This window comes from Triturus cristatus, chromosome 4_1 (genome assembly GCF_964204655.1).
Source record: "Triturus cristatus chromosome 4_1, aTriCri1.1, whole genome shotgun sequence".
Taxonomy (NCBI): Eukaryota; Metazoa; Chordata; class Amphibia; order Caudata; family Salamandridae; genus Triturus; species Triturus cristatus.
Window position 1 is genome coordinate 438,794,792 of NC_140585.1, and position 12,987 is coordinate 438,807,778.

Here is a 12,987-nt window from a genome sequence, read left to right on the forward strand (position 1 = left end):
AACGCCCTTAACCCCTTCCCCGCTCATGACGGAACCGTTCCGTCATGAGCCACGGTTGCCGTGTGCTCATGACGGAACGGTTCCGTCATGACACGCCCGTTGGCGGCCGCTCCGCCTACGCGGCGCTGTTTCCCCGCCTGTGCGGGGGGACAACGCAAATGGGCGGAGTCATGACGGAACCGTTCCGTCATGAGCACAGCTCAACTGTGGCTCATGACGGCGCGGCTCCGTCATGAGCACAGGCCCACCGCGCTGCCCCCCTGCCCCCCCCAGCGCTGCAGCGGAATGTCCGCAGCAGCGAAGGGGTTAAAAGAGCATGGTACTGTCCAAGGGACACTCTCTTGGAACCTAAAAACAAAAAATCAGAGAATCGCATAGTATGCGTTACAACTTTTTCCCTCTCCACAAACTTCGAAAAAGCATCCTTAAGCATTGGAGTGTAGTTAATGCCGGAATACTTAACCTGGAGAAACCTCTGTTTGCTTTTAAGAAAAATAAGAACATTAAGGACCACTTGGTCAGAGCAGCCCTCCCCAGTACCACTAATACGGGTACCCTTCATGACCATTGGTCCTTACCATCTGTGATTGGTCATAACAAATGCGGCAATTGTTCTGTGTGTGGCTTTACCACTGACTGCAAAGAATTTGTATATGAAAATATACGTAAACCACACAAACAATTCAGTAACTGTAACACCTGTAATGTGATTTATGCAATCTTATGTCCCTGCGATATGATTTACATAGGTCAGACGACACAAAAAATCCGGATAAGAATCTGTCAGCACAGAAGCAGGTTAAGATGCAAAACCCCCAATGCTCCATTGGTCGAACATTTTGAGGCCAAGGGCCACACTGAGGATGAGATACGCTGGACTGTAATTTCTGTAGTGAAGATCCCACCCAGGGGCGCTGATCTCGCCCAACTATTGAACAAGGAAGAATTAAAGTGGATTCTCAAGACAGGAAGCATACACAGAGGGCTGAATCGCCTTGAGGACTGGACCGCTTTACTATGAACTTTTTTGGATTCAATTCATTTTACAATCACCTGAACATTGAATGGAACACTATCAGTACCTAATTAAGGTTGAACCCTCACGGGTACCATACCTCGTTGCTAGTGCTTCGTGAACAATGGTATTCGTTTCCCACTACTGGGTTGCCTGATGGGTATTGATCCACTTTAATTAAATGTATGTATTGTATTTATGTTATATGCGGTATATAAATATCCTTTGTAAATTCCATAATACTTCCGTTTTCTGTCAAGGTATGCCTCCACATTCTTCCCTTCTTTTACCCACCTCTTAACTCGCTGGCTGCCTTGCTCTGCATTTAACTAACCCCTTCCTCTTTACCCTTCCAATATGGCGCTACGATTCTCAGTCATTCCGCCAATTCACCTGCACGGCACGACTCCCTGAGCACATGACTTCCCATGTGACTGGCCACATGATCGCACACACCTACATTATGTAGCATCACAACTCCGCCCTCACAGTTGATCCGGCATCGTCCGAACACACTGTCCCCTGCATGGCCACGGAACCATCTCTTCTAGTGCATTAAGGTAAGCCTCGCCACTGCGGACCCGCCACCCGGTTGTTACGCTCACTTCTCGGATCCTGATATCATTCACTTTTTCTCTTTAGACTTTACCGTGTCCTCCATTCCGGAAGTAGTTGTCCGTAGGTAAGCCCTTTCATTCACGGCACATCCTACGATCTTGCCACTACGCTTCGCCCCACTAATAATATGTATTTCTTCACAGGCATTGTTCCTACCTTTTAATTCATTATTTTTCACGTAACGTTGCTAGACCGAGACTCGGCGCCTGCTTTGTTGCCTCCATGGCAACATGAGGTAATTCCACACCCACTCACTCCCACTCCGTTGTCATATCCTGTCACCCTTCTCGTTATCCTTTAGATACCGCATGTTTACTTACGCAGCACCCTCCTACGATTCACCGGTTCACGCCGCACTCCACAACAAATGATAATCCTTAGCAACTTCGGCTTGTATGAGTCACCTACCATTTCTCGCATTTTTTCCATAAGCGTATCTTTTCTTTAAACTGCGCTTGTTCCCTTGTAACCCTTCAAACTTATCGTTTCCAGTAGACGAATGCTCGCTATGTTACCCCTGCATGCGAATGCAGACAGGAACTAGCCCTTGATCTGACAGAGTGCCGTTTTGATGCTAAATGTTTTGTTTAATTGTAATTATAAATCGATTCATTGTTATTTCTTTATTTCTTCTTTTCCCCTTTTCTCCCATGTAATTCCTTCCACACCTGTGTTTGTTTCACGTTTGCCTTATTGTCCGATGTTTACTCAGGCATTCTAAAATATGGGCAATTTAACTAAATATTCCTGATGATGATCCTGAATCTCTCTTATAAGGATCGAAACGCCGTCGACTCTGTTGTCCACCCTACACTTTAATATTTCTTTATGTAATATATTGTGAAGGTGGCAATCTGAATACCAGATGTTTCGCTACTCATTATCTCTAAAAAGAAACATCAATGTAATTGCCTGAATGTGTTCTACTATTTGTTGTCAACATGATATGTAAGTCATAGGATACAGGCTTGTGTCCCACCAAGATTCTACTTACATTTTCTGGTTCACTGTTAACAACCTCTACTTATTAAAGTTGCCATGCCCGGCTGGACATTGGCTATAATATAGTTTCAATTTTGACTATATTCATTTTTTGTTCTATCATTTTGCTTTCAGGGACCACTGTGGACTGTTCCCATGAGGCACAGGGTCAAGACTGATTTGCATATGGCCATGTCTAAACTGGGGTGGCGTAGTGGGCAAAAGAACGATGGATTTAACTTAGATCTCTTGACTGGGGGAGAATGTCTGCATTGTCAGCATTCCGTCCATCACTTGTTTGTTGTAATGCTTTTCGCCCTAGGTGGGATGGGTATTCCCAGACGTGGGACCCGTGCTCACTACGCCACTGGAGTCAAGCTATCCTGGCTGATGACGGCTGATAGCCAGAAACCGGTCCTAGGATGCTTGATTCCGGTCCAGGGAAGACATGGCTTGGCAGTTCGGGCTGGACTGTTCCCATGAGGCACAGGGTCAAGACTGATTTGCATATGGCCATGTCTAAACTGGGGTGGCGTAGTGGGCAAAAGAACGATGGATTTAACCCAGATCTCTTGACTGGGGGAGAATGTCTGCATTGTCAGCATTCCGTCCATCACTTGTTTGTTGTAATGCTTTTCGCCCTAAGTGGGATGGGTATTCCCAGACGTGGGACCCGTGCTCACTACGCCACTGGAGTCAAGCTATCCTGGCTGATGACGGCTGATAGCCAGAAACCGGTCCTAGGATGCTTGATTCCGGTCCAGGGAAGACATGGCTTGGCAGTTCGGGCTGGACTGTTCCCATGAGGCACAGGGTCAAGACTGATTTGCATATGGCCATGTCTAAACTGGGGTGGCGTAGTGGGCAAAAGAACGATGGATTTAACCCAGATCTCTTGACTGGGGGAGAATGTCTGCATTGTCAGCATTCCGTCCATCACTTGTTTGTTGTAATGCTTTTCGCCCTAAGTGGGATGGGTATTCCCAGACGTGGGACCCGTGCTCACTACGCCACTGGAGTCAAGCTATCCTGGCTGATGACGGCTGATAGCCAAAAACCGGTCCTAGGATGCTTGATTCCGGTCCAGGGAAGACATGGCTTGGCAGTTCGGGCTGGACTGTTCCCATGAGGCACAGGGTCAAGACTGATTTGCATATGGCCATGTCTAAACTGGGGTGGCGTAGTGGGCAAAAGAACGATGGATTTAACCTAGATCTCTTGACTGGGGGAGAATGTCTGCATTGTCAGCATTCCGTCCATCATTTGTTTGTTGTAATGCTTTTCGCCCTAAGTGGGATGGGTATTCCCAGACGTGGGACCCGTGCTCACTACGCCACTGGAGTCAAGCTATCCTGGCTGATGGCGGCTGATAGCCAGAAACCGGTCCTAGGATGCTTGATTCCGGTCCAGGGAAGACATGGCTTGGCAGTTCGGGCTGGACTGTTCCCATGAGGCACAGGGTCAAGACTGATTTGCATATGGCCATGTCTAAACTGGGGTGGCGTAGTAGGCAAAAGAACGATGGATTTAACCCAGATCTCTTGACTGGGGGAGAATGTCTGCATTGTCAGCATTCCGTCCATCACTTGTTTGTTGTAATGCTTTTCGCCCTAAGTGGGATGGGTATTCCCAGACGTGGGACCCGTGCTCACTACGCCACTGGAGTCAAGCTATCCTGGCTGATAGCCAGAAACCGGTCCTAGGATGCTTGATTCCGGTCCAGGGAAGACATGGCTTGGCAGTTCGGGCTGAACTGTTCCCATGAGGCACAGGGTCAAGACTGATTTGCATATGGCCATGTCTAAACTGGGGTGGCGCAGTGGGCAAAAGAACGATGGATTTAACCCAGATCTCTTGACTGGGGGAGAATGTCTGCATTGTCAGCATTCCGTCCATCACTTGTTTGTTGTAATGCTTTTCGCCCTAAGTGGGATGGGTATTCCCAGACGTGGGACCCGTGCTCACTACGCCACTGGAGTCAAGCTATCCTGGCTGATGACGGCTGATAGCCAGAAACCGGTCCTAGGATGCTTGATTCCGGTCCAGGGAAGACATGGCTTGGCAGTTCGGGCTGGACTGTTCCCATGAGGCACAGGGTCAAGACTGATTTGCATATGGATATGTCTAAACTGGGGTGGCGTAGTGGGCAAAAGAACGATGGATTTAACCCAGATCTCTTGACTGGGGGAGAATGTCTGCATTGTCAGCATTCCGTCCATCACTTGTTTGTTGTAATGCTTTTCGCCCTAAGTGGGATGGGTATTCCCAGACGTGGGACCCGTGCTCACTACGCCACTGGAGTCAAGCTATCCTGGCTGATGACGGCTGATAGCCAGAAACCGGTCCTAGGATGCTTGATTCCGGTCCAGGGAAGACATGGCTTGGCAGTTCGGGCTGGACTGTTCCCATGAGGCACAGGGTCAAGACTGATTTGCATATGGCCATGTCTAAACTGGGGTGGCGTAGTGGGCAAAAGAACGATGGATTTAACCCAGATCTCTTGACTGGGGGAGAATGTCTGCATTGTCAGCATTCCGTCCATCACTTGTTTGTTGTAATGCTTTTCGCCCTAAGTGGGATGGGTATTCCCAGACGTGGGACCCGTGCTCACTACGCCACTGGAGTCAAGCTATCCTGGCTGATGACGGCTGATAGCCAAAAACCGGTCCTAGGATGCTTGATTCCGGTCCAGGGAAGACATGGCTTGGCAGTTCGGGCTGGACTGTTCCCATGAGGCACAGGGTCAAGACTGATTTGCATATGGCCATGTCTAAACTGGGGTGGCGTAGTGGGCAAAAGAACGATGGATTTAACCCAGATCTCTTGACTGGGGGAGAATGTCTGCATTGTCAGCATTCCGTCCATCACTTGTTTGTTGTAATGCTTTTCGCCCTAGGTGGGATGGGTATTCCCAGACGTGGGACCCGTGCTCACTACGCCACTGGAGTCAAGCTATCCTGGCTGATGACGGCTGATAGCCAGAAACCGGTCCTAGGATGCTTGATTCCGGTCCAGGGAAGACATGGCTTGGCAGTTCGGGCTGGACTGTTCCCATGAAGCACAGGGTCAAGACTGATTTGCATATGGCCATGTCTAAACTGGGGTGGCGTAGTGGGCAAAAGAATGATGGATTTAACCTAGATCTCTTGACTGGGGGAGAATGTCTGCATTGTCAGCATTCCGTCCATCACTTGTTTGTTGTAATGCTTTTCGCCCTAGGTGGGATGGGTATTCCCAGACGTGGGACCCGTGCTCACTACGCCACTGGAGTCAAGCTATCCTGGCTGATGACGGCTGATAGCCAGAAACCGGTCCTAGGATGCCTGATTCCGGTCCAGGGAAGACATGGCTTGGCAGTTCGGGCTGGACTGTTCCCATGAGGCACAGGGTCAAGACTGATTTGCATATGGCCATGTCTAAACTGGGGTGGCGTAGTGGGCAAAAGAACGATGGATTTAACCCAGATCTCTTGACTGGGGGAGAATGTCTGCATTGTCAGCATTCCGTCCATCACTTGTTTGTTGTAATACTTTTCGCCCTAAGTGGGATGGGTATTCCCAGACGTGGGACCCGTGCTCACTACGCCACTGGAGTCAAGCTATCCTGGCTGATGACGGCTGATAGCCAGAAACCGGTCCTAGGATGCTTGATTCCGGTCCAGGGAAGACATGGCTTGGCAGTTCGGGCTGGACTGTTCCCATGAGGCACAGGGTCAAGACTGATTTGCATATGGCCATGTCTAAACTGGGGTGGCGTAGTGGGCAAAAGAACGATGGATTTAACCCAGATCTCTTGACTGGGGGAGAATGTCTGCATTGTCAGCATTCCGTCCATCACTTGTTTGTTGTAATGCTTTTCGCCCTAGGTGGGATGGGTATTCCCAGACGTGGGACCCGTGCTCACTACGCCACTGGAGTCAAGCTATCCTGGCTGATGACGGCTGATAGCCAAAAACCGGTCCTAGGATGCTTGATTCCGGTCCAGGGAAGACATGGCTTGGCAGTTCGGGCTGGACTGTTCCCATGAGGCACAGGGTCAAGACTGATTTGCATATGGCCATGTCTAAACTAGGGTGGCGTAGTGGGCAAAAGAACGATGGATTTAATCCAGATCTCTTGACTGGGGGAGAATGTCTGCATTGTCAGCATTCCGTCCATCACTTGTTTGTTGTAATGCTTTTCGCCCTAAGTGGGATGGGTATTCCCAGAAGTGGGACCCGTGCTCACTACGCCACTGGAGTCAAGCTATCCTGGCTGATGACGGCTGATAGCCAGAAACCGGTCCTAGGATGCTTGATTCCGGTCCAGGGAAGACATGGCTTGGCAGTTCGGGCTGGACTGTTCCCATGAGGCACAGGGTCAAGACTGATTTGCATATGGCCATGTCTAAACTGGGGTGGCGTAGTGGGCAAAAGAACGATGGATTTAACCCAGATCTCTTGACTGGGGGAGAATGTCTGCATTGTCAGCATTCCGTCCATCACTTGTTTGTTGTAATGCTTTTCGCCCTAAGTGGGATGGGTATTCCCAGACGTGGGACCCGTGCTCACTACGCCACTGGAGTCAAGCTATCCTGGCTGATGACGGCTGATAGCCAGAAACCGGTCCTAGGATGCTTGATTCCGGTCCAGGGAAGACATGGCTTGGCAGTTCGGGCTGGACTGTTCCCATGAGGCACAGGGTCAAGACTGATTTGCATATGGCCATGTCTAAACTGGGGTGGTGTAGTGGGCAAAAGAACGATGGATTTAACCCAGATCTCTTGACTGGGAGAGAATGTCTGCATTGTCAGCATTCCGTCCATCACTTGTTTGTTGTAATGCTTTTCGCCCTAAGTGGGATGGGTATTCCCAGACGTGGGACCCGTGCTCACTACGCCACTGGAGTCAAGCTATCCTGGCTGATGACGGCTGATAGCCAAAAACCGGTCCTAGGATGCTTGATTCCGGTCCAGGGAAGACATGGCTTGGCAGTTCGGGCTGGACTGTTGCCATGAGGCACAGGGTCAAGACTGATTTGCATATGGCCATGTCTAAACTGGGGTGGCGTAGTGGGCAAAAGAACGATGGATTTAACCCAGATCTCTTGACTGGGGGAGAATGTCTGCATTGTCAGCATTCCGTCCATCACTTGTTTGTTGTAATGCTTTTCGCCCTAAGTGGGATGGGTATTCCTAGACGTGGGACCCGTGCTCACTACGCCACTGGAGTCAAGCTATCCTGGCTGATGACGGCTGATAGCCAGAAACCGGTCCTAGGATGCTTGATTCCGGTCCAGGGAAGACATGGCTTGGCAGTTCGGGCTGGACTGTTCCCATGAGGCACAGGGTCAAGACTGATTTGCATATGGCCATGTCTAAACTGGGGTGGTGTAGTGGGCAAAAGAACGATGGATTTAACCCAGATCTCTTGACTGGGAGAGAATGTCTGCATTGTCAGCATTCCGTCCATCACTTGTTTGTTGTAATGCTTTTCGCCCTAAGTGGGATGGGTATTCCCAGACGTGGGACCCGTGCTCACTACGCCACTGGAGTCAAGCTATCCTGGCTGATGACGGCTGATAGCCAAAAACCGGTCCTAGGATGCTTGATTCCGGTCCAGGGAAGACATGGCTTGGCAGTTCGGGCTGGACTGTTGCCATGAGGCACAGAGTCAAGACTGATTTGCATATGGCCATGTCTAAACTGGGGTGGCGTAGTGGGCAAAAGAACGATGGATTTAACCCAGATCTCTTGACTGGGGGAGAATGTCTGCATTGTCAGCATTCCGTCCATCACTTGTTTGTTGTAATGCTTTTCGCCCTAAGTGGGATGGGTATTCCCAGACGTGGCACCCGTGCTCACTACGCCATTGGAGTCAAGCTATCCTGGCTGATGACGGCTGATAGCCAGAAACCGGTCCTAGGATGCTTGATTCCGGTCCAGGGAAGACATGGCTTGGCAGTTCGGGCTGGACTGTTCCCATGAGGCACAGGGTCAAGACTGATTTGCATATGGCCATGTCTAAACTGGGGTGGCGTAGTGGGCAAAAGAACGATGGATTTAACCCAGATCTCTTGACTGGGGGAGAATGTCTGCATTGTCAGCATTCCGTCCATCACTTGTTTGTTGTAATGCTTTTCGCCCTAAGTGGGATGGGTATTCCCAGACGTGGGACCCGTGCTCACTACGCCACTGGAGTCAAGCTATCCTGGCTGCTGACGGCTGATAGCCAAAAACCGGCCCTAGGATGCTTGATTCCGGTCCAGGGAAGACATGGCTTGGCAGTTCGGGCTGGACTGTTCCCATGAGGCACAGGGTCAAGACTGATTTGCATATGGCCATGTCTAAACTGGGGTGGCGTAGTGGGCAAAAGAACGATGGATTTAACCCAGATCTCCTGACTGGGGGAGAATGTCTGCATTGTCAGCATTCCGTCCATCACTTGTTTGTTGTAATGCTTTTCGCCTTAAGTGGGATGGGTATTCCCAGACATGGGACCCGTGCTCACTACGCCACTGGAGTCAAGCTATCCTGGCTGATGACGGCTGATAGCCAGAAACCGGTCCTAGGATGCTTGATTCCGGTCCAGGGAAGACATGGCTTGGCAGTTCGGGCTGGACTGTTCCCATGAGGCACAGGGTCAAGACTGATTTGCATATGGCCATGTCTAAACTGGGGTGGCGTAGTGGGCAAAAGTACGATGGATTTAACCTAGATCTCTTGACTGGGGGAGAATGTCTGCATTGTCAGCATTCCGTCCATCACTTGTTTGTTGTAATGCTTTTCGCCCTAGGTGGGATGGGTATTCCCAGACGTGGGACCCGTGCTCACTACGCCACTGGAGTCAAGCTATCCTGGCTGATGACGGCTGATAGCCAGAAACTGGTCCTAGGATGCTTGATTCCGGTCCAGGGAAGACATGGCTTGGCAGTTCGGGCTGGACTGTTCCCATGAGGCACAGGGTCAAGACTGATTTGCATATGGCCATGTCTAAACTGGGGTGGCGTAGTGGGCAAAAGAACGATGGATTTAACCCAGATCTCTTGACTGGGGGAGAATGTCTGCATTGTCAGCATTCCGTCCATCACTTGTTTGTTGTAATGCTTTTCGCCCTAAGTGGGATGGGTATTCCCAGACGTGGGACCCGTGCTCACTACGCCACTGGAGTCAAGCTATCCTGGCTGATGACGGCTGATAGCCAGAAACCGGTCCTAGGATGCTTGATTCCGGTCCAGGGAAGACATGGCTTGGCAGTTCCGGCTGGACTGTTCCCATGAGGCACAGGGTCAAGACTGATTTGCATATGGCCATGTCTAAACTGGGGTGGCGTAGTGGGCAAAAGAACGATGGATTTAACCCAGATCTCTTGACTGGGGGAGAATGTCTGCATTGTCAGCATTCCGTCCATCACTTGTTTGTTGTAATGCTTTTCGCCCTAAGTGGGATGGGTATTCCCAGACGTGGGACCCGTGCTCACTACGCCACTGGAGTCAAGCTATCCTGGCTGATGACGGCTGATAGCCAAAAACCGGTCCTAGGATGCTTGATTCCGGTCCAGGGAAGACATGGCTTGGCAGTTCGGGCTGGACTGTTCCCATGAGGCACAGGGTCAAGACTGATTTGCAGATGGCCATGTCTAAACTGGGGTGGCGTAGTGGGCAAAAGAACGATGGATTTAACCCAGATCTCTTGACTGGGGGAGTATGTCTGCATTGTCAGCATTCCGTCCATCACTTGTTTGTTGTAATGCTTTTCGCCTTAAGTGGGATGGGTATTCCCAGACATGGGACCCGTGCTCACTACGCCACTGGAGTCAAGCTATCCTGGCTGATGACGGCTGATAGCCAGAAACCGGTCCTAGGATGCTTGATTCCGGTCCAGGGAAGACATGGCTTGGCAGTTCGGGCTGGACTGTTCCCATGAGGCACAGGGTCAAGACTGATTTGCATATGGCCATGTCTAAACTGGGGTGGCGTAGTGGGCAAAAGAACAATGGATTTAACCTAGATCTCTTGACTGGGGGAGAATGTCTGCATTGTCAGCCTTCCGTCCATCATTTGTTTGTTGTAATGCTTTTCGCCCTAAGTGGGATGGGTATTCCCAGACGTGGGACCCGTGCTCACTACGCCACTGGAGTCAAGCTATCCTGGCTGATGACGGCTGATAGCCAGAAACCGGTCCTAGGATGCTTGATTCCGGTCCAGGGAAGACATGGCTTGGCAGTTCGGGCTGGACTGTTCCCATGAGGCACAGGGTCAAGACTGATTTGCATATGGCCATGTCTAAACTGGGGTGGCGTAGTGGGCAAAAGAACGATGGATTTAACCCAGATCTCTTGACTGGGGGAGAATGTCTGCATTGTCAGCATTCCGTCCATCACTTGTTTGTTGTAATGCTTTTCGCCCTAGGTGGGATGGGTATTCCCAGACGTGGGACCCGTGCTCACTACGCCACTGGAGTCAACCTATCCTGGCTGATGACGGCTGATAGCCAGAAACCGGTCCTAGGATGCTTGATTCCGGTCCAGGGAAGACATGGCTTGGCAGTTCGGGCTGGACTGTTCCCATGAGGCACAGGGTCAAGACTGATTTGCATATGGCCATGTCTAAACTGGGGTGGCGTAGTGGGCAAAAGAACGATGGATTTAACCCAGATCTCTTGACTGGGGGAGAATGTCTGCATTGTCAGCATTCCGTCCATCACTTGTTTGTTGTAATGCTTTTCGCCCTAAGTCGGATGGGTATTCCCAGACGTGGGACCCGTTCTCACTACGCCACTGGAGTCAAGCTATCCTGGCTGATGACGGCTGATAGCCAGAAACTGGTCCTAGGATGCTTGATTCCGGTCCAGGGAAGACATGGCTTGGCAGTTCGGGCTGGACTGTTCCCATGAGGCACAGGGTCAAGACTGATTTGCATATGGCCATGTCTAAACTGGGGTGGCGTAGTGGGCAAAAGAACGATGGATTTAACCCAGATCTCTTGACTGGGGGAGAATGTCTGCATTGTCAGCATTCCGTCCATCACTTGTTTGTTGTAATGCTTTTCGCCCTAAGTGGGATGGGTATTCCCAGACGTGGGACCCGTGCTCACTACGCCACTGGAGTCAAGCTATCCTGGCTGATGACGGCTGATAGCCAGAAACCGGTCCTAGGATGCTTGATTCCGGTCCAGGGAAGACATGGCTTGGCAGTTCGGGCTGAACTGTTCCCATGAGGCACAGGGTCAAGACTGATTTGCATATGGCCATGTCTAAACTGGGGTGGCGCAGTGGGCAAAAGAACGATGGATTTAACCCAGATCTCTTGACTGGGGGAGAATGTCTGCATTGTCAGCATTCCGTCCATCACTTGTTTGTTGTAATGCTTTTCGCCCTAAGTGGGATGGGTATTCCCAGACGTGGGACCCGTGCTCACTACGCCACTGGAGTCAAGCTATCCTGGCTGATGACGGCTGATAGCCAGAAACCGGTCCTAGGATGCTTGATTCCGGTCCAGGGAAGACATGGCTTGGCAGTTCGGGCTGGACTGTTCCCATGAGGCACAGGGTCAAGACTGATTTGCATATGGCCATGTCTAAACTGGGGTGGCGTAGTGGGCAAAAGAACGATGGATTTAACCCAGATCTCTTGACTGGGGGAGAATGTCTGCATTGTCAGCATTCCGTCCATCACTTGTTTGTTGTATCACCTAATCAAAGCAGCCTGGCTAAGCCTGTTAAGGCTGACCAATCGGCAGCGACTACTAGAAGTCTGGATTTTGGCTACAGAAGAGAAAGTTCTATAACTTATATTCTGTACTAGTTTTGATAAATTCAACAGTGGCAAGTTGTCGGATTTATAATTGCCCTTCTTTTAAGTCTTTGAATCACATTTTCAGCCCTTTCCTAGCAATAGTTCTAATTTAATAACATATTCTCGTGTTAGCCTATGGAGCTATTAATCTACAATGGGGGAATTTGAATTGGGGGTTTTCCTACACCAGGACTTATAAAATATATTTTATAAGGTCCCTGCTTATATTTACATGGCACCCCACCTCTGCAGCAACTGGGGGAGACCTTAGGTGTAAAAATAATGTAGATATCACTTTTAGAGTGCCCATACCACAAAAGTCGAATTTGCATTGAATTTACTTTCAAATACAGTCTGCAAAGCAAGGCTGCCTTTAAAATGACAGCAGGCATTAGCAGTGCACACATGCCAGTGCAGGAAATCTGCTGGGCCCCTAAACTTAAATGACCTATTAGATATGAGGGACTTATGGGTAGTTTGAACCCCCTGGACCTATTATATACTAGGGACTTATAGGCTCTGTCAGTACCAATTGTGAGAATTTACTTTTAAAGACAGGCTGCAAGGCAGGGCTGCCTTTAAGAGGACAGCAGGCACACAAC